This window comes from Musca domestica, unplaced genomic scaffold (assembly GCF_030504385.1).
Source record: "Musca domestica strain aabys unplaced genomic scaffold, Musca_domestica.polishedcontigs.V.1.1 21, whole genome shotgun sequence".
Lineage (NCBI taxonomy): Eukaryota > Metazoa > Arthropoda > Insecta > Diptera > Muscidae > Musca > Musca domestica.
In genome coordinates this window covers 12,577,428-12,599,475 of record NW_026712258.1, presented here as the reverse complement: position 1 = coordinate 12,599,475, position 22,048 = coordinate 12,577,428, and the positions used below count along the sequence as shown (strand labels likewise).

At 36.0% G+C, this 22,048-nt stretch overlaps 1 protein-coding gene across 1 annotated transcript in view; it reads right to left on the bottom strand.

Annotated features, from left to right (window-relative positions):
* Positions 1-22,048, bottom strand: part of LOC101899368 (transcription factor E2f1) — a 160,949-nt gene that overhangs the window by 112,918 nt on the left and 25,983 nt on the right. The window contains exon 3 of the mRNA XM_059122770.1: positions 8,971-9,000. The gene's annotated coding sequence lies outside the window, so the exon portion shown is untranslated. The remainder of the gene's footprint in view (positions 1-8,970; positions 9,001-22,048) is intronic.

The following is a 22,048-nucleotide window of genomic DNA, read 5'->3' as shown; positions in this document are numbered from 1 at the left end:
AAAAAACAAAATGAGATAGTGTTTACTTGCCAAAGAGGTCAGCTGAAAATGTGCACCTTCGGTTGGCCACCAGAGCTCGAGCGCCGGTCATGGTGATGGTGTTGGCCGCCATAACAGCCAATGGTCGCTCTCCGCGCGTATTAATCGACCGTGGCATCAGAATAAATGCAGTATATGCTCGCGAAAATATTCTGGAGGGTGATTAAAGCCTTGGGCACGCAAACATTTTGGCCGCAGACCTTGGACATTCCAACAGGACTCAGCACCATCGCACTTAGCACGCGCCACCCAATAATGGTTACAAAATTCCTCGCTTTATTGCCAACGCACAATGGCCACCAAAATCTCCGGACTATTGTTGGACTATTGTGTCTATAGTATTTGGGAAATGCCAAAGTGTCGATCACCTCAAGCAAGCGCTTCGCCGGGAATAGTCTAAAATATTCATTGGCCGTTTGAAGACCATAATTCGTGCCAAAGGTGACCAATTCGAACAAATCTAAATTTATTCTAAAATTTGATGCTACTTCCGACATTCTTTGCTTTCATTCAATAAAATTTAAAAAAAGATGTAAAAATTATGGCGTTTGACTTTGTTGCACTTTTTTCATCTCGCCCTGTAATTTCAGAGAGAGTGCAACGATATTGCCCATAACCACACTCGGCATAAGTTTGATAATAATATTACGATGTACCAAGTTTCGGCCAAATCGGATACTCTCTTCGTGCATACCAGTCAGACTGACGGACGGACACCCCTAGAAGATTCCAAACGACACCCCTAGAAAATTCAAACGAATTTCGTCTAAAGAGTCCTAGGGCCTAAAATCGTTATCTTGATGAGGCACGCTTTGGCCGGACCTACTGGTCTTTCATAAGAAGTTCAATAGGTCGTGTCCAAGACGATATACGTACCTTGTGTTATAAGACCTTTTAGTTTGTTATAAAAATTTCCACTGGAAAATGTATTTGTCTTCTCTCGTAAAACCTAGTGGTGTCCGCTCTGTAGACTTACCGGACGTTTACATGAAAATCTGCTTTCTTTCTTCATGAAACCCAGTTGGCTTTCTAAAAGAAGACCTGCCGGTCTTGTATCGGTTCTGGCACCTGCTGGTTTTCTAGGGGACCTACTATTGTTCTGTTAAAATGCATAGTGTACTTCTTTGGGAAAACCTATTTAGATCAAGACGATCTACGGAACTTGTGTTAGAAAACCTATTTGTTTATTATCTTCTCGTCTTATTATCTTCTCTCGTAAAACATAGTGGACGTCCACATGAAAATCTGATGTCTTTATTCAAGAAACCCATTTTTTTTTTCTAAAAGAAGACCTGCTGGTCTTGTATCCGTTCTGGGGCCTGCTGGTTTTCTAAAAGGGGGCCTACTCTTTTCTATTAAAATGCTTCATGTACTTCTTTGAGAAAACCTAATTTTATTTCAGGCTTATTGGAACACTCAAGAACTCTACGAGTCTGTAAGTTTATAAGGAGACCTGCTTGCCTTCCGAGCGGAAATCATTGAATTTTTGTTATAAAATTATCTGAATTTTTCATGAGGCTCAGTTGAGACCTTTGGTTAGCCTTAGTAATTAAAACCAGACTATACCTGGAAATAATCATTTGCCATTGAATTATATACACTGACTCGCATCGCTCTCATCTTTCCGTATTGTTTTCGGCTAGGTCCCGACCAGCAAAACTAATCACTCACCTCCAGTCATTGTGAACGTCACATTGTTATTGTGTTGTAGCTGGAAAACAAAAATAATATTTGTTGCTGTTGTTGTTCTTGGTATTTTATTTTGCCCATTGCCTTGCATCGCAGGTCCTTTACTCGCTACAAGTGGCCCGATTGAAATCGTGCGCAAACACACCCAATACTCAAGTCATTCTTTTTTTAATGACATTGCTTTGCTGCATCCAGAGCCAACCTCCTTCCATTCGTAGCCGCTACTCCACGGAATTCTGAAGAGAAATATTCTTCGAGACGAGTATTTATTTCTCGACTCTGCTGTTTGTATCTTTCGACGATGAGGAGATAGGAAAATCACATCACGTTTTAGACTGCCATATCGGGTGTGTGTGTTTTTATGGTTGGGGTACGGGGAGCAGAGGGGCAGAGAGGAGAATCATGGCATAGTATTGCATTGAAATGCTGTTTGTTTTGTTATTGTTGTTGCTTTTGAAGTGAGGATAATCGTAAAGTCATTGGTCTGGTCGTGTCTGGATGACTGGCTGGCTGGTGGCCTAGTCCTCGTCCCCTTCGTCTTTCGCCTTTCCCTCTGCCCATGAGTGTAAAATGAAAACAAAATTTACGAAATTCCATTCATGATTTTCTTGTACGTAGTTTTTTTGTTTGTTTTTTTTTTCTTCTTCTTCTTCGTTTCTCCCTTTCGCCCCCCTTTGCCATTTTGAATTATTTTGTTTGTCTGCACTGCACTTGTTGTTATTGTTGCAAAACACCATAAACTTGGCATGGGAGGGGAGGAGGCATTTGCCTTGTACTCCATCATCCTTGCTGCTGCTGCACGGCATTGCCTCTCAGAGAGTGAGAACGAATGAATGAATTTTCTCAGCGCTCCTCGTTGGAGATCTGAGAACTCTTGTGCGCTTATCTTGAAAAAGTGTTGCTGCTGTCGCCGTCATTGTCGACTTGGCTGATGCGTGGGGGGGCCACCAAATGCAATTGCATTGTTGCTGCTGTTGGACATAGACAAAGCTAAACTTTAAAGGATGGATGGGGTTGCTTGAGTCTGCTGCTAATGACGTTGAAGTTGTAAATTTCCTTTCCAGCATTAATTCACTTCTCTGTTCTCTTCTATTTATTCTTTTTATGAATTTCTTCATCTATCCAATTTGGTGGCAAATCAATTCAACCGACGGTGGGGTAATCTGAGCAGAACTTTGAGAACGGAAGTTGTATATCAAACATGTGTGTGTGAGTGTGAGGTCTACACCTCAAGGGTATGAACAGAAAAAGTCTAGCTGACAATGTCGTGCTGTTGAGAAATGCTGCCCACGCATTTTCCAGATTAACACAATCATATTTTGCGATACATTAGATTAAATTGATTATGAAAAGTCTAAATTGGTTTATTTTATTGACCTTGATCTAGGATATTTAGATGAAGATCAAACGTCTTGGATGACGACCATCTCTTCCTTACTCTTTTAGTAGATCACATGTTCTTTCCATATAAAATTTCAATTGTTCTTGGTTGATTAAGTAGGTCCTCTAATTTTCATAATTTTCTTCTCATAGAAAACCAGTGGATCTCCTTATAGAGTACCTCATAGAAGATCACTCGGTGTTCTTATAGAAGACAAGGCCAGTAGGTCTTCTGATAGAATGCAGTAGGTCATCTTATAGAAGACCAGAGGGCCTTCTAATTGAAGGCCAGAGGCTCTTAATTTAGAAGACCAGTAGGTCTTCTTGTAGAATACCAGTATGTCTTCTTGCCAGTAGGTCTTCTTCTTAGAGAAGACCAGTAGGCCATCTTATAGAAGGCCAGTAGGTCTTATTATAGAAGACCAGTTGGTCTTTTTGTAGAAGACCAATAGATCTTTATTATGGAAGACCAAAAAGACTTCTTATAGAAGACCAGTAGGTCTTCTTATACAAGACCAGTAGGTATTCTTATAGAAGACCAGTAGGTCTTCTTATAGAAGATCAGAGGGTCTTCCCATAAAATACCTGTGGGTCTTCCCATAAAAGAAAGAGTGGGTCTTCCTATAGAAGACCAGTCGGTGTTCCTATAAAAAACCAGTGGGCCTTCCTATAGAAGTCCAGTGGGTCTTCCGATAGAAACATATGTATATACGACAGACTTTGTGTTTATAGAAGTATTGGTATGTGTAATATTTGAAGGGAATCGGGTGTACTTATGAGCGTTTTGGTTATTAAAAATTTTGAAGCTTTGTGGAGGATGTACCTGTATGTGCCATCTTCACAACGTATCTATAATGTGTGAAGTTTGGAATGTATCGAATTGTATGAACTTCATGGTTATTCAAAATTCTTACCCTTTGTGGGGGAGGAGGTACCAGAAGGAGTTGACCGATATTGCCTATCTCCGAAATAGATTTAGTTTTGATAATAATATCACGTACCAAGTTTGGATCATATGAGATATTCCCTTCTAGAGCTATCGTGCGCACCAATCAACCAGGCAGACAGACGGACGGACGCGCCTAAATCGACTCCCAATGTCCTGAAACGGATTTGGTCCAAAGAGGCCTAGGGTCTAAATCCGTTATTTCAATGAGGCACGTTTACGGAATAGAATTAAGGTTACATAAATTTCCTCACTGAAATATCAAAATAATATCCACCTCAAGTCAAGGAAACTCACAAGGGAATGGAAGGCAAAGCGATAAACACATTGTGACATAGTTGATGCAAAGCCAAAGTAATTTCATGCCACAGACTGTTGTCACAACAATGAAGCAACCTCCTCGCCGACTTCATCATCTTTCCTCGCAGAAGTCGTAGTTGTTGAAGTTTAAGAAGCTGTTGATGTAAATGCAAGACCAAAAATGTCTACACTTGTCATTTGTCTTTACAGCGAAATAAGCAAGGCATAAAAAGAGAACAAGGAAAAAATGTAGCAAAAAATTAAAGGAAAATTAATATTAAAAAAAAAGAATATTTTGTGAATGGAAAACCATGTGAATGTAACTAACAAAAGGGACTGAAGTATTCCCTATTATTTCGAAATACAAGTCCTTTGGTGTATCGGGTTAGAATTCAGAAACACAGGGATATCTACTCAAATGATATATACATTTTTCCAGAAACTCGCTACGAACGTACAGTCTCTTTTTGGAAAATAAATTATTTATAAAGGTCTAGACTTTTCTGTGACCGAGTAAGGGACAGATGTAATTGAAATCACCGCGTTCCATAATTATATTTCGTAAACTTTTATATTTCCAAAACAAAAGGCATTAGTTGATTTTTCGTAATGTGGAATTACACGTTATCAACTTGTCTCCAATAATACGTTTTCATTTATGTATCGCATATAGCATTTTTATTTGCCCAGTCATTGCGTCTTAAATTAAAAATGGGAGGTAATTTGTGTGCCCATTGCGAAATTAATTTCAAAACAGGGAATATGTTCACAAAATGTCAACACTGTTTCCAATACGTTACACAAAATTTTAAAAATAAAATGACGTAAACGTTAAATGACAGGATAGAAGTCAGACACCACAAACTGGACATTTTACAGGAAAGTAAATTAAAAGGATACTATCTCAACCGAAACAGCTATTTCAGAGACACCTTAATAAGTTATCTTATGAATCTCCTCAGGGTACCTGATAATTTTTAATTTATTGGGCAGATTTGTACCGATCAGTCTTTTGTCTGCAGTCAGGTCAAGTTCGAAGATGGGCGATATCAATTCAATGGAATTGTCTAAAAATTAACACAAAAAATTGCGTATGCAGGTCCACATATTATGGACAAGTTTAGCCATATTCAAATAATAAAAATATATCACTAATATAAATATATCTCTTTCGAAAAGATTTTCTTCGAAATCTCAACGCATCGTAATATTTTTATAATATTTATATTAGTGATATATTTATATTATTTGAATATGGCTAAACTGGTCGAAAATTTGAACAATCAAAAGAGGTTAGTCAAATCAGGTCATCCCAAAATGTTTATCGAAATCAGAAAAAAGGCCATAATGCTATCTCCCTCACAAAAAAAAGTCTCAATATTTCTATCAAATTATGGTAACTTTTTTAGTGACCCAGATAATATTTTTGTCAAACTTTGACCAGATGCTTAAAATGTTGTTTTAAACTTTGTGGGCGAAAAATGTCGATTGTCAAACAATTCCGAGACAATAATCGTGTTTTTTAAATAATTTTAAGAATAAATGGTAGATATTTTATTTTAGGAATATTTTGTTACAAGGTTATTGATATATAAAAAAAGTACTGAAATAACTGACTGAATGAAATTGAAGTGCTGCAAGAGAGATTGAGAGTAAGGCTGGATTTTTTTGAAATTCGATCTAAAAGGACATGAAAAGTTTTAAAATATACTAAAAATTGAATACTTTGAATTGGGCAAACGGTATGAGCTAGAATTCTGAAATTGGGAATGAGTGCAGGATAGATGTACCAAAGAGTTTTTGGATACTTGAACTTTAAGGTTACGAAAAGTTCTAAAATGGTTCAAAACTTCTTAAATGGTACCACTTGATGCTATGTGAACGGATAGAGCTAAAAACTTAACTTGCGAGGTTGGAATATAAATTTGATATAAGAAGGTAGCTTTGGAAATGTGTGCTTAGTGTGCGAACTGTACTAAATGGTATTTTATTTGGAACAGTTTGTTTTAGGGTGAATTTCGAAGTAGAAATGTGTACTACAAGTGCACGAAAAGTACTGAATAGTACTATATTTTGTACAATTTGATATTGGGTGAACAGATAGTGCTTGAAATCTTAAATTCGGTATGAAGGTGGATTTTAATGTGTTGAGGTGGATGTAGTTTCGGAAATGTGTACTATAATTATACGGAAAGTACTAAATATTACTAAATTTTGTAGAATTTAGTGTTGGGAAAGAAATAGTCCTTGCAATTCGATATTTGGTATCAAGTTCGCTATTCTTGTGTAGCCTGGATATGTGGAGATGGTTTCGGAAATGGGTACTATAATTGTAGGAAAAGTACTAAGTGGTAGTAAATTCGGTATTGGTAACGGGATAGGGCCTTAATCCTTAAATTTGATATCGAGGTCTCTGCTGGTAACTGGAATTGAGATATGAAGGTGGTTTTCGAAATGTGTACTAGAATTGTACTAAAAGCAAATATAGTACTATATTTGGTACAATTTGGCACAAGATATATATTTGGTACAAGATAGTGCTTGAAATCAGAAATTTTGGTATTATTGTGTAGCCTGGATATATGGAAGTAGTTTCGGAACTGTGTATTATAATTGTACGAGAAGTACTGAATGGTACTACAGTTGATATTAAGGGAAGGGGTAGAGATAAAATCCTGAAATTTGATATTTAGTTTACTGATTGTATCTGAGGTCGAGATTTGGAGGTGGGTTTGGAAATGCGTACTATAGGTTGAAGGGAAAGTGCTGAAACTGTTAAATTTTATATTGCGACAACTGTTGGTGTCCAAGATTGAGATAGGAAGCGGGCTTTGTAAATTAGTACTAAAAGTATACGAAAAATATTAAATGTTACTAAATTTGGTACTGAGTGAATGTAATGAGCTGGAATCCCGAACTTTGATATTGAGGTGATTGTTGGTTTCTAGGGTTTACATATGAAGACGTTAAAATAGTTTTGGACAGAAAATTGAATGTGGGTCCATTCTGCGATGGTCCTACAAATATCCTCCTTGGTATACCTTTAAAATGAAAGATACTGAAGACTTTTTGGTGTAAAACTTTAACAGTTTCCTATTGTTCTTTCGATTTAGTATATTTTTGTACTTTTAGACATATTTTTCAACTGAATCTCCTGTAAATGGGTAGTTTGTATTACTAGAATACCCTTGCAATAACTGGAAATGCGTCCTATATTACCAAAAGGTACTAAAATCGGTACTGGGCGAAGGAATAACTGCAATACTAAAAATTTGATATTGAGGTATCTGTTGGTATCGGGAATTGAGGTGGTTTTGGAAATGTGTACTATATAATTGTACGAAAAGTACTAAATTTGGTGCAATTTAATATTGGGAGAAGAGATAGTGCTTGAAATTCGAAATTTGGTTCGCTTGTTCGTGTGCAGTATGGATATATGGAGGTGGTTTCGAGAATTTGTACTAGAATTGTACGAAAAGTACTAAGTAGTACTAATTCGGTATTGGGTGAAGTGATAGGTCTGGAATCCTCAGTATCTGGAATCTGTTGATATCTGGAAATGAGATATGAAGGTGATTTTGGATATGTTTACTACAAGTGCACAAAAAGTACAAAATAATGATATATTTGGTACAATTTTGAATTGGGTAAAGGAATAGAGCTTAAATTCTATAAACTTTATGTGGATGTCACTGTTGGAGTGTGTGGTTAAGAGAGAAGCAGTTGGTTTCGGATATACGTACCAAATGGTACTAAATATGGTAATGGGGAAAATTATGGAGCATAAATTCTGAAATTTGATATTAATGCCATTTTTGGTATCAAAGGTTAAGATATGGAGATTGTTTTGAAAAATTGCGTACCTTAACTGTACGAAAAGAATTAAATGCTAGTTAAATTGGATGTGGGTGGTTTTACTGATACTCCTCCTCGAAACTTCAAATTAAAGATTTTTCAAGACTTTTTGTGTAAAAGGTAAACATTTTCCTATTATACTTGCCGAAAAAGGAAAACCTTCAATAATATATAAAACCTGGAAATGTAGAACAATATATAAAGTGTTGATTAAAAAATGTTGTTAAACTGAAAAAACAACAAACTGTTGGAATGAATCTAAACGGTTATGGTGGACTTTTCGCTGCCGAAGTAGTGGGCATTTGCTAAATAAATAAAAAATGTGGGATATGTCTATTCACTGTTCGAAAGATGTCAATATAATTCAAACTAGCACGTCTAAAAACTTATATCAGACTTAGTTGCGTCAGATGTTAAATGGATAATATTGGCCACTCCTACCCCCATAAACGGGACATTACATAAAAGAGGACCTATGGTGACTTGATCGAGAATTGAAATGTTCCAACCAAAAATATATAAACCCAGAATACTGAAACTTTTTTGGTACCGAAAAACATCAAAGGACAACGTGGACAGAGCTTCTAACAAAATTGCAAGAAATTTCTCAGAAAAATGGCAAAAACATGGATCATCTTCGCACATCCGCTGTACATAAGGGACCAAATTTGTATATTTTTTAAAATAATATCCATAAGGCACATTGTCGCATAGATTGCACATTACCGCTTCTTAACCTAATACAATGAAAAATAAAATACCTGTGTTGCGTTAAGGAGTGAAAGAAAAATCTGTAAAGAAAAGAAAGATAGAGTGCGTTTATTAATAATTTATTTAAATAATAATGTTAAATTCTTAATCCAATAAAAAACTGTCAATATGATCGAGTTCATAATAATATTGGAAATTCCTTTGGGAAATGGTGTAATGCAAATGTTTGCAAATCAAAATAACGCTGTCGATGATGACTTTTGCAGAAATTTTATTAAAATGACGACACAGACGAAAACAAAAGCCAACGATGAAGAAATAGAAATTATGGCATGGATAGATGTCGGAGTGACTGTCTGTCTGTATATCCATCAGACTGAGACTGATAGATAGATGGATGGTTGGTTCGGTTCATCGATCTATTCATATGTCTAGTTTTGTGACGCTTCATCACTTGCACACAGCAACTCACTACAAATGACAGCAGCAAATTACTGTCGTTTTCATTACTTCTTTTCAACAAATTACTGCATTTGATTCCCAGGCAAGGAGAAGGTTCTCTGTTTGTAATGGAGGAAGAACTGCACAGTGGAACTTTATGGAAGTTGGAGAGACAAGGAATTTTTTCAGAAACAGAATAAACTCAGCAGACAACTCATTATCATGTGGATAATGGATAATGGATTACCAACCCAATCAATGGGAGTCGTAACTTCTTACTGATTAGAAGGGGGGGGAGGAGGTACGTCACTTTAAGTACATTGGTAACCACTTGCGTAAGTACTTTACGGGGAATGTATTTAAACAAGTTAAAAAGTATCAGTTGGTTTTGCCGATAGATGTATACCCCCTATTGACCCTTTGTGGAAGAGGCCTAAGATTGATATTCATATTACAACGTGCCAGATTAGGACTATATCGTCTACTTCCTATACTTTATATGATATATGTGCAATTTTTTGGAAAATGTGAAAATATGCGAAACGTAACAGATATAACGGACCGAAATATTCCACTTTATCTAATAGAGATAAAAATATTGGTGAGTGCAAAATTTAAAGGAAATCGAACATTTATATGCAATTTTATGCGAAATCATAAATACCCATAAATTACATATTTATATCAGATTTCTGGGTAGGAGAAATATTTAGATATAGAAAGTTGTAAAAAATCGCCGACTTGTTTCGCAAGCTATGACAGATATAAGTATTGGAAATTGGGTGAGGTACCAGAAGGGTTTGGCAGATGTATATCATCATCACAACAGATCTTATTTTAGCCAAATGTTTGTGTGTGGGAAATTTGAGGAGATGGATGGATGGATTTGGATGCTTATTTCGCGCTTTCGTTGAGCTTTTTGTTTTTCAAAATCTTGAATCCTATGTGGGGGAGGTACCAGAAGAAATGGTGCTATCACTACCATCTTTATAACAGATATTGTGTTGTGGAAATATTGAGATGTGCCAAGTCTGAATGGAATCGGACGTTATTTTCGCCTTTTATGTGCTTCATGGATACTTAAAATTGTAACCTTTTGTAGGGGAAGTACCAGAAGGAGTGGACCAATATATCCCATCTTCAAACCAGACCTTGGGCTAATAAATGTATTGAAATGTGTGTAATTTGAAGAGAGCCGGTTGCTTATTACGGATTTTATGATCGTTTTGGTTATTCAAAATGTTAACTCTTTGTGGGAGAGGTACCAGAAGAAATGGTCCGATCTCTACCATCTTTTTAATAGATCTTGTGTTAATGGAAATATTGAGATGTGGCAAGTCTGAATGGAATCGGATGGTGATTTTGTGTTTTATGAGCTTAATAAATTTTCAACATTTGAACCCTTTGTGGGTCCACTGCCAGAAGGAGTGGACCGATGTATTCCATCTTCACATCAGACCTTGCATTAATAAAAATATTGTGATGTGTGTTATTTGAAGACAATCGGACTCTTACATCACATTTTATATGAGTTATAATTATTCCAAATTTTGACCCTTTGTGGGGGAGGTACTTGATGAGCCGATATTGCTAATTTTCGCACCTGACTTAGCACTGATGCAAATATTAGGATATACAAAGTTGGAGCAAATTAGAATTATCTCTCTCTTTTTGTACAGTATATTATTTTCTTTGTAATGTTTTGTGGAGGAGGTACCAGAAGGAGTGGTCCTATGTTGCTCATCTCCGAACTCGATCTAAGTTTGACAATAAAATTACGATGTACCATGTTTAGATCAAATCGGATACTCCTTTCGAAGGACGGCAGAAGGACGGACGGAAACCTCCAGATCGACTCCAAATATCCTAAAAAGGATCTGACCCAAAATCGTTATTTCGATGAGGCACGTTTTGGCCGATATAAATTAGGGTATATTAGCTCATTACGAAGACCCAACATATTAGTAGGTAACAATGAGCTATCATTACTTCGCAAAGCCTGAAAAATAATAGAAGGCGAAATAAAAAATAATACGATTTCTGGTATTTAAAATTAAAATATTGTCCCACTGTGCCTGTCTTGCCATGCCTATTGTCTAGACAAACTCCATTTTTTCGCCAATTTTCTTTTCTGCAATCGTAGAATCGTTTTTTTCACATCTCAACATTGTTGCATATCATTGAAAGAATTCAATAATTCCCATTTTCTTGTATTTTGCTCCGTTCTCTGTAGAATTTAGGTTAACTCAATTTGCTGGATGCTGTTGTTGTCATTCAGGATGCTCACTCCCATTCGATTTTCACAGTTCAATTAGAAAGAATTCCACTTTAATTAGAATAACTTGGCATAGTTTTGCTGGCAGACAGCAATCGGATAGAAGGTTATCTGATCTGAATGAATTCAATCGACATTTCTGGAATGATTGACGCATTCCAGAAAAATAGGGGGGGAGTTATTTATAAAAAAAATGGATCAACTAAAGCATGGCGTTGGAAGGGAATTGATTCTCCATTGACGTACATTAATTACATTATTGTAATCTAAGCAATAAAATTGTGCAGCCAAGGGGATCTCCATGTATGTGGTGAAGAAAAATGTATTTTGGTGATGGAAACCTTTGGTGAATGTTTTAAAATACATAAGAAAATATGTTGCCAAAGATTATGCTATAGCTTTATCGGAACTTATCTGAAATAAGCGGTGAATAATGTAGCTAAAATCATCAAACTACCGCATATAGGGAGGTACCGTTATATGTGGGCTATACGAAGACGTGGACCTGCACAGACAATTTTCTGTCTTAGGCGGTAGTATCCATTTTAAACGACATCTCAAACAAATTCGGTGGGTATTGTACCTAAAATCGTCAAAATACCGAATATAGGGAGGTATTGATATATGGGCCCTATACGAAGACCTAGACCTGCATAGACAATTTTCTGTCACAGACTGTAGTTCCCATTACGAACTCTAAATACGTAATTTGAAACTACTGCGGCGAATAATGACGCTAAAATCATCAAAATACCGAATATTGGGAGGTACCGTTATATGGGGGCTATACGAAGATGTGGACCTGCACAGACAATTTTCTGTCATAGGCTGTAGTATCCATTACGAACTTCAAATTCCAAATTTGAAAGAATTCCGGTTAATAATGTCGCTAAAATCATGAAAATATCGAATATAGGGAGGTGCCGTTGTATAAGGGCTCTATGAAGACGTGGACATGCAAAGACAATTTTCTGTCATAGGCTGTAGTATCCATTTCGAACTTCAAATACCAAATTTGAAAGAATTCCGGTTAATAATGTCGCTAAAATCATCAAAATACCGAATATCGGGAGGTACTGTTTTAGGGGGGCTATATAAAAACGTGGATCTACATTTATAAACTTAACCTGCCTACTGGAAAAATAAACATGTGTGCAAAATTTTAGCCTTCTATTTCAATTCGTTCGAAAGATAGCGTGATTACAACAGACAGACAAACGGACATCGCTAAATCGACTTAGAATTTTACGCTGATCAAGAATATATACACTTTGTTGGGTCTGACAAGTATTTCGAGGAGTTACAAACGGAATGACAAAGTTAATATACCCTAGGTCATTCGTCTTCGTCGGGGAATTGTGTCATTTCCTGTTAATTTAGGAGAGTTGTTTTTACCTTAATTCTTGTGCACCCCTTGTGCACCGACACAAGAGGTCGCAAGAGGTTTGTGTCCTTGCTGTTATAATTTAAAAATTATCTTCGCGGGCATAAAAGAATCCTGAGTTCTTCTTTCCATTCCACCAAATTGATTTACTTTTTGTTGCTTAAAAAATCATGCCGCTGAAGTTTGATCTCTTAGACTTAAATGTTTTATGTCTTAGATCTATAAGAACAGACTTCTTGGAAATAGGAATGCCGACATAATATATCACAGATTCCAATGTTATATTCAAACTCCTCCAAAAAATAATTCAGAAGCAAAAACAAACGGTGGGAAAATAAGTGGGTTGTTTAGAAAATCATTGATGAGCAATGACTTAGTAGATCTACTCTAAGCAATAACCCATGAAAAAATCTTCATTCTCTTAGAATCTGGGAAAACGAAACATCCCTCTTAAAAAAAAAAAACATAAAACAAGCCAAGGTGTACGTTTAGTAAAATCCCAGTTATGTCCTGTGCGAAAATCCTATTAAGATTTAAACAAACAACCCAAATGCAAAGCATTTCCATTTTTCTTAATTGCTTTCCTTTTTTTTTTTTTTGGTGTTGTGTCGTTTTTTCTTTTTGGGTAATGATCTTCCTTCCCTTGCAGTCACACACACACACACACTCAGACGTCATATACGTATGTATATCACTATGTATGGCTGTCGTTTGGTGAACTAACTTGCATGTCTAATAACTTCTACTGAAGTCCTTAAAAGGTTTCCCTAAAGGACATCTGTTGATTTGTTATTGTTTTCATTTCAACAAAGCTACGGGGGTTAGACTCGCATCGAGAAAAAGCAAAAGACAGTAGGGTAGGGCAGGCAGAAAGACACACCGACAGACAGATACTGCTGCTGCTGTTATTTGTCAGGGGTATGATGCGGTAACACAAGACAACTGAGGTATGAACAACACCTGCCTATCTAGGGTATCTCCTTCTTTGCTGACTCCCTGGATTTCTCTTCTATGTGCGGATCTATGATTTAAGGCAGCAGCATTGCCACAATCACCTCCGAGTGAGAACAGTTAAAATAACAACAACTGCTGCCTGCAGTAATTGCTGTTGTTCTGTCGGTTTTCCATGTCTTCAACCCTGTTGCATATATTTGAAGGATAAAAGTACGGCTCCTGCTCCTGCTTTTCTTTCATAGTATTTTTTTCTTCTGTGTTTTGTAATTTTACAACATCTGCTGTTTTGAAGAAAAGCAAGAAATATGAAGAACCCAGCTAGCAACCGAGAACCGTTCATTGATCCTTGTTAATGATTGATCCTTTATGCCAGCTCTTGAGATAACCACTGTGGCCATTGACCACAAAGAGGAAGACAACATTTCAATGGATTTTAATTAATTAGGTTTGGACAGATCTTGTTGTGAGTTGTTTTGAAAATGAAAAATCAAAATTAATGAAAAGTTTCAACAGGTGTTTTGAAAGAGAAAAATAATTTTCAGCGTTTTAAATATATCACAAAAAATCTTGTAATATCCGTAGATTTTCTGCTAGAAAAAGAAACGGGTAAAAACCCGATCAGAACGGTCAAATGGTCAAATCTGCTGGCTTAAAATATTCTAAAATTTATGCTTATTGTTGTAGGAGCTATGCAAGAACTGGGCACGAATTTATAATGTGCTTATTCTCCGCTAAATTTAACTTGTCCTGCTAGTCTTCGGTCCGGAATTGGCAATGGTTCTTCGACTCGAGAGCTAGATAAGTACTCGAGACAAGGGACAGGATTGTTCCTCAGGATTCAGGATTCCGCATAGATTTTATGTGAGAGACATTAATAAGTATTCAAGCAGGACCTACGGGGCAGGTGCATCCAATTAGCATAGAAAGCGATGGCTGCGAAAGACCTTCAATAAGTAAAAATCATTAATTTCGGCAGGGCCGAACTTTTGTACCCTCCACCATTGGGTAATGAAAACATTTTTATATAAAAGTATCTGAATTCAAACGTGTTCTACGTTAAACTACAAATACCAGTAAAACCTGTTGAAGTTTTCAAAAAACCTTAAAGTGGGTGAGGTCGTTATATGGGGGCCATACCAAAACGGAAACCTCTATAGACAATTTTATACTTCTACGATTGTTATCTATCAAATCTTCTAAAATACCAAATTTGAAACGCTTTCACATTTGTGACTAGGATTATCAAAATACAGAATATCAGTGGGTATCGTTATATGTGCTATAGGAAAACGTGGACCTAAATATTCAATGTTCTGCCACCGGATTTAAACCCCATTACGAACTACAAATACCAATTTCTGGACCAATCCGTGGAAAATTGTGGCAAAAATCATAAAAATACTGAATATTTGGAGGTACCATTATGTATGGCTATGCCAAAAAGTGGACCTTTACATACTATGTTCCGCCACAGGTGCTAGAATCCATTATGACCTACAAATTCCAATTTCTGGACAAATCCGTGGAAAAATGTGGCAAAAATCATCAAAACACCGAATATCGGGAGGTACCGTTATTTGGAGGGCTATACCTAAACGTGGACCTATATATAATGCTATGTTCCTCCACCGGAGTTAGAACCTATTACGTCTGCGAGAGACCTTAACAAGTACTCATGTAGGATCTGCAAGGATTCTAAGACCTGGATAAGTGCTTAGAGACCTGGATAAGTGTTCTAAGAAAGGTTACTTTTTAAATTAGTCACTTACCGTTCTGATCCGCCACGTATTCCCGGTGGAATCTGATATTGCTAGGTCAGGTGCGAAAATGGACAGTATCGGTCCACTCCATCAAGTACCTTCCCAACAAAGGTCAAAATTTGGAATAATTTTAAATTTGTTTAAAATATTATGTTAGAGTCCGATTGTCCACACATTAAACACGTCAAAATATTTTAAACACATCAAAATATTTTAAGTAGCCCAAGGTCTGGTTTGAAGGTAGAATATATCGGTTCACTCCTTCTCGTACCTCCCCCACAACGTACCAAAATGTTGAATAACCCTTATAAAATGTGATGTAACATCCCGTTTGTTTTCAAATTACAGACATCACAATCATCAAATTTTTGAATAACCAAAACGATCATAAAATTCCGTTCAAATTACACACATTACTATATTTTTTTCTGAAAATGGAATATATTGGTCCACAACTTATGGTACCTCCCTCACAAAGGGTAACATTTTGAGCTACACAAAGCTCATGAAACCCGAAGTTAACATCCGATTCCATTCAAACTTGGTACATCTCAATATTTCCATCAATAAAAGATCTGTTATAAAGATGGTATATATCACAGCATTTCATCTGGTAAACAAAACGTTCAAGGAAACCGAAATAATCATCCAACTCTCTTTAAATTTCACACATCCAGATAATTTTGCTAGCGCAAGATCTGTTATATATCTGTTATATATATCTGTTATATATCTGTCAACCCCTTCTGGTACCTCACCCACAAAGGGTCATAATTTCCAGGTCTGTTAAGATAAATTCCGAATTTAACTAGCGAAGACACAAAACACGAATTTAACATAGAAAATAACAGCGCTCTGTTAACGTTAACAGAGCCAAATGAATATAGTTTTTTCCTTAAAAATATTAATTTATATTAATTTTTTATATAAAAAGGCAAAATAATAACCATATCTACACATCATAAATTATTGTTACAAAGACTGCAAGGTTACAACCATCCATTAACTTGTAACACAATCATATGTGGCAGGACATACTTTCAACCCACAACGCCTTCCAGGATCTTTCTTCCGGGTCAACATACATATCAATGGAAAGCTTATGAAGAGCACTATCCATTGACATCATAAAAAGTTTAGAATTTTCGGATAGTTTCCGAGGTATTTGACCATTTCTGGTGAAATCCTTTGGACAGGATAATTCCATTGGCCAATACGCTTCCAGGATCTTTCTTCCAATCCAACATGCACATCAATGGAAAGCTTACGAAGAGTACAATCCATTGGCATAATAAAAATTGTGGGTCAATCCGACAGATTCCGAGGTATTTGGCTATTTCTGGAAAAATCCTTTTAACAGGACAATTCCATTGGCCAATATGCCTTCCAGGACAATTCTTCCAATCCGATATGCACATCAATGGAAAGCTTACGAAGAGTACTATCCATTGGCATAATAAAAATTGTGGGTCAATCCGACAGATTCCGAGGTATTTGGCAATTTCTGGAAAAATCCTTTGGACAGGATAATTCCATTGGCCAATATGCCTTCCAGGACAATTCTTCCAATCCGATATGCACATCAATGGAAAGCTTATGAAGAGCACAATCCATTGGCATAATAAAAATTGTGGGTCAATCCGACAGATTCCGAGGTATTTGGCTATTTCTGGAAAAATCCTTTGGACAGGATAATTCCATTGGCCAGTATGCCTTCCAGGACAATTCTTCCAATCCAATATGCACATCAATGGAAAGCTTACGAAGAGTACTATCCATTGGCATAATAAAAACTTCCTCTGCCAAATTTACGTTTAGTCAATTGATGTGCATATCGGATTGGAAGAATTGTCCTGGAAGGCATATTGGCCAATGGAATTATCCTGTCCAAAGGATTTTTCCAGAAATAGCCAAATACCTCGGAATCTGTCGGATTGACCCACAATTTTTATTATGCCAATGGATTGTACTCTTCATAAGCTTTCCATTGATGTGCATATCGGATTGGAAGAATTGTCCTGGAAGGCATATTGGCCAATGGAATTATCCTGTCCAAAGGATTTTTCCAGAAATAGGGCAAATACCTCAGAATCTGTCCGATTGACCCACAATTTTTATTATGCAAATGGATAGTACTCTTCGTAAGCTTTTCACTGATGTGCATGTTGGATTGGAAGAATTGTTTTAAAACGTAGTTTATCTAATGCCAATGTCCTGTCACATATTGGGCAACTACAAGTTAGTGGGTACCCGTAGCAAGACAGCTTTTCATAAATTTTTTAATTAAAGCTATAGTTGTTGTTTATCATAAAAAAAATAAATTATTTGATGACTAAACATTAGAAAATGGAATTTTTAAAAAAATAACAATTTTCTTTATGCTCTGTTAAGTTTAACATTGCTCTGTTAATGGCTCTGTTAACAGAGTGGTTTATGTCTCCGCTAGATAAATACGGTATTTATCTTAATGGACCTATAATTTCCAATACTTTTATCTGTCATAACTTGCGAAGCAAGTCAGCGATTCTTTACAACTTGCTATATCTAAATATTTCTCTTAACCTGAAATCTGATATGAATATGGCTTTTATCGAAATTTATGATTTCGCATAAAAGTGGATATAAATATTCGATTTCCTTCAAATGTTACATATACCAATCTGTTTTAGATGAAGTATGAAAATGGAATATCCGTTACCTCACGCATATTTCTACATCTTCCAAAAATTTGCACATATCTCATATAGAGTGTAGAAAGTAGTCGATATAGTCCAAATATGGAACGTTGTAATATTTTTATCAAATTTAAGTTAGATACGAATTTGAAAATATTAGCCAACTGCTTCGGAGCCTCCCCCATAAAGGGTCAACAGTTTGAATAGTCATAACTCAATGCTGTGGGTATAAATCTGGCGATAAAACAGACTGATCCTATTTTCCTTTTTTTCTGGTGCGGAGTAAGCAGTCTTAGCTTTTGCAGTTGCTTGGTAGACTAAAAGTAAGTCTTGCAAGTTTTGATGGGAATAACTCGTAATATTTTTGCCTACTCATAATTCAGAGGGAATGCCTTACACACTGATAAACATCACCATCTTTCTCCAGCAGTAAATAAACGTTGTTTTTGTAAAAACAACAATAATGAGATTAGGCCTGACTATTTTGCAACAACAAAATACTAAGGTATCCCGACCAAACATGCCAACACTGTTGTATATATACAGAAGCTAAATGCAAATTTGTAGCGATTACGATCAATTTCAATAGGATATATTTTTGGGCCAATGCCTCAATGTCTCATGTTAAGGAAACATTTAAATGCTTTTGGACAAGTTCGACCTATATACAAGGATGAGACTTAAGTTAATTTTTTTTGTATATATTTTGCATATATATTTTGTATGTAGATATTATCATCTGTTAGGACTATGTACAGGAAGTTTAAAATAGTCAAGTTAAAAAATTTTTAAAAATTAAATCAAAATTTGCCAAAGGCCTCTAAATTTATATTAAAAAAATAATAATAATAAAATGATAAATTGACAACATAACCCAGATATTTGTTTTATGAGTCATTGACATTTTTATAATCCATAATATTATTGTTATTGTAGTAGTTGTTTTGTTGTGCCCTCCATCTCCGCTCTTGTAAAGGAAGTCATAAATCAGAATAACTTGACATGCGTCATTTCTGTTGACTTCAATTTAATTAATATTTTGTAGCTGAAAACGAGCAAAAATGCCGACGAAACGAAATTCGCATTCGCAATCCTAAAGCAAAAAAAAAAAGAACAACAACAAATAGTCTAATTTCATAGTATTCGACGATGATCGTAAAAATCAGCGACAATAATGCGATAATTATGTTTTGGATTTGCATGTCATTTCTAGTCCGCAATGACTAGGTTTTCATATCTCTCGCTCTTCATTTGCTATTTTTAATTGCAAGTCAGAAAACCAGAAAACCAGAAAACCGTTCAGTTGGTGGTATATTTTTAAAAACACATGTGTCAACACCAAAGAAAAAGATAATGAAGCTCATTTGGAGTTCAAAAAATTCTGAAATTTAAAAAATTCCAGCTGATGTGGTTAAGTTTTGAAGGTGATGACAACTATATACAGGGTGAGAGGAAAAAGCTGCAACCAACTTCAAACTGCTGTCATTTCCGACAGCTGTTAAAATTATTCCAGTGACAGCTCATTATATTGATTACAAGCGTACAAAAATATTTTGGTGAGCATTTTCGAGAAAAAAGTTTCTTTCTTTTCTTTGGCTGGAAAACCACAAGTGGCTACCGTTAGAGCACTCCAGCATTTAGATGTGAATAAATCTTTTGTGTCTCGTGCCATCGCTCGTTACCGTGATACTGATAGCGTAGCCCGACGTCAAGGAAGTGGACGGAAGAAAACAGCAAAATCAGCAGAAATGGTTCGAAATGTAAAAAAGCGACTTGATCGAAACCCGCGCCGCAGTGGCCGAAAAATGACTTGTGAGCTGAACATATCGCAATATTTCATTCGGGAAATATTGAAAAAGGAGCTCGGGGTAAAGCCATTGAAGTTCCAAAAAGTGCAAGAACTTGCACCGCAACAGAAAGAAAATAGACTCAAAAGAGCTAAAGAGTTGCTTCGCTTGGCCGAAAGGGGTGAACTGCCGAATTTGATTTTCTCCGATGAGCAGTTTGTAAAAAAAACAGAATGATGGTGGTTACTTGCCAAAGAGGTCAGCTTAAAATGTGCACCTTCGGTTGGCCACCAGAACTCAAGCGCCGGCCATGGTGATGGTGTGGGCCGCCATAACAGCCGATGGTCGCTATCCGCTCGTATTAATTGACCGTGGCATCAGAATAAATGCCGAATATTATCGCGAAAATATTCTGGAGGATGTATTAAAGCCTTGGGCACCTAAACATTTTGGGGCAGACCTTCCAACAGTACTCAGCACCATTGCACTCAGCACGCGCCACCCAAGAATGGTTACAAAATGAGGCTCCTCTCTTCATTTCCAGCGCACAATGGCCACCAAAATCAAAATCTCCGGATACCAATCCGTTGGACTATTATGTCTGGAGTATTTTGGAAAGCACGGTTGGCACCAAAAAAATACCCAAGTGTCGATCACCTGAAGCAAGCGCTTCGCCGGGAATGGGCAGAGCAACATTTGGGTAGCGTGTAACGGTTCCATTGGCCGTTTAAAGTCCATAATTCGAGCCAGATGTGACCAATTTGGAAAAATCTAAACTTTTTCTAAAATTTGATGCTATTTCCGACATTTTTTGCTTTCATTCAACAACATTTAAAAACAAAAAATTTAGAAATTATGGCGTTTGACTTTGTTGTAGTTTTTTATCTCACCCTGTATAAATATAAATAGGAAATAGTTGTATTCAAATGAGATTGAAAACTGCTGGAAAATGCATGCAGACACCGTTTATTTTTAATTGGTCGAAATCCCGTTCGGTTGTTCAAAGTTTTAACTAAGTTAAAAATGAATAATTTTTCACTTCAATATCGAATTTAGAATAAAGATTCAAAGACTCTTACCCTTTATTGTAAGTGGATTACACAATACATTTTACGGAATTTTGAGACAGCTTAAATTGGCTAACATTCAATTTCCATTTAACTCGACGTTTATGTAATTATTCTTAATCAAATTATTGTTGTTTATTTCAGTTTATTTTTATTTATTTATTTTTTTTTTCAAAATTAAATACATAGTTGCTGACTAAAATAAGCCTCAATCGTCAAGTCATTAAAACCCAAAATGAATGAATATTCAAAAAAATGTATCTGCCCGTAAAAACTGTCATATCTCACAGTTCATTGCCATTGAATGAATACCAAACAAAAATGCTGACCAATAACAAAAATAAATATGAAATATAAAATTGCAAAAAAAAAAACGGCGGGTTGAACAAAGAATACGGAAACAGTTTTTACGAAAAAGAAAACTTACAAGCTCAACAACATTATTATACTGAATTCCGAAACATTACAACTAAATTCAGATCCAATCACTTTTAAAACATTTCTATTGAAATGCACAATTTTTATTAGAAAAAAATTGTATTTTAACTTTCAAAAAAATCAATTGAAATTATCACAAAATGAAGTTGAAGGTCTTAGAGGAGGAATGGTTCTTTTAATAAAAGGGTTTTAAGATAACAAATCTTCTGCCAAATTGAATAGGGATTTTTTTGTGGAAAATGATGTCCTTCTACCTCAAATATCTCTACGCCCTTCATTTTCGTGTAAATTTAAAAAAATACCGCAGTAGCCTAAAAATGGGATGGAAGTTAACGTGTTGGATTTGA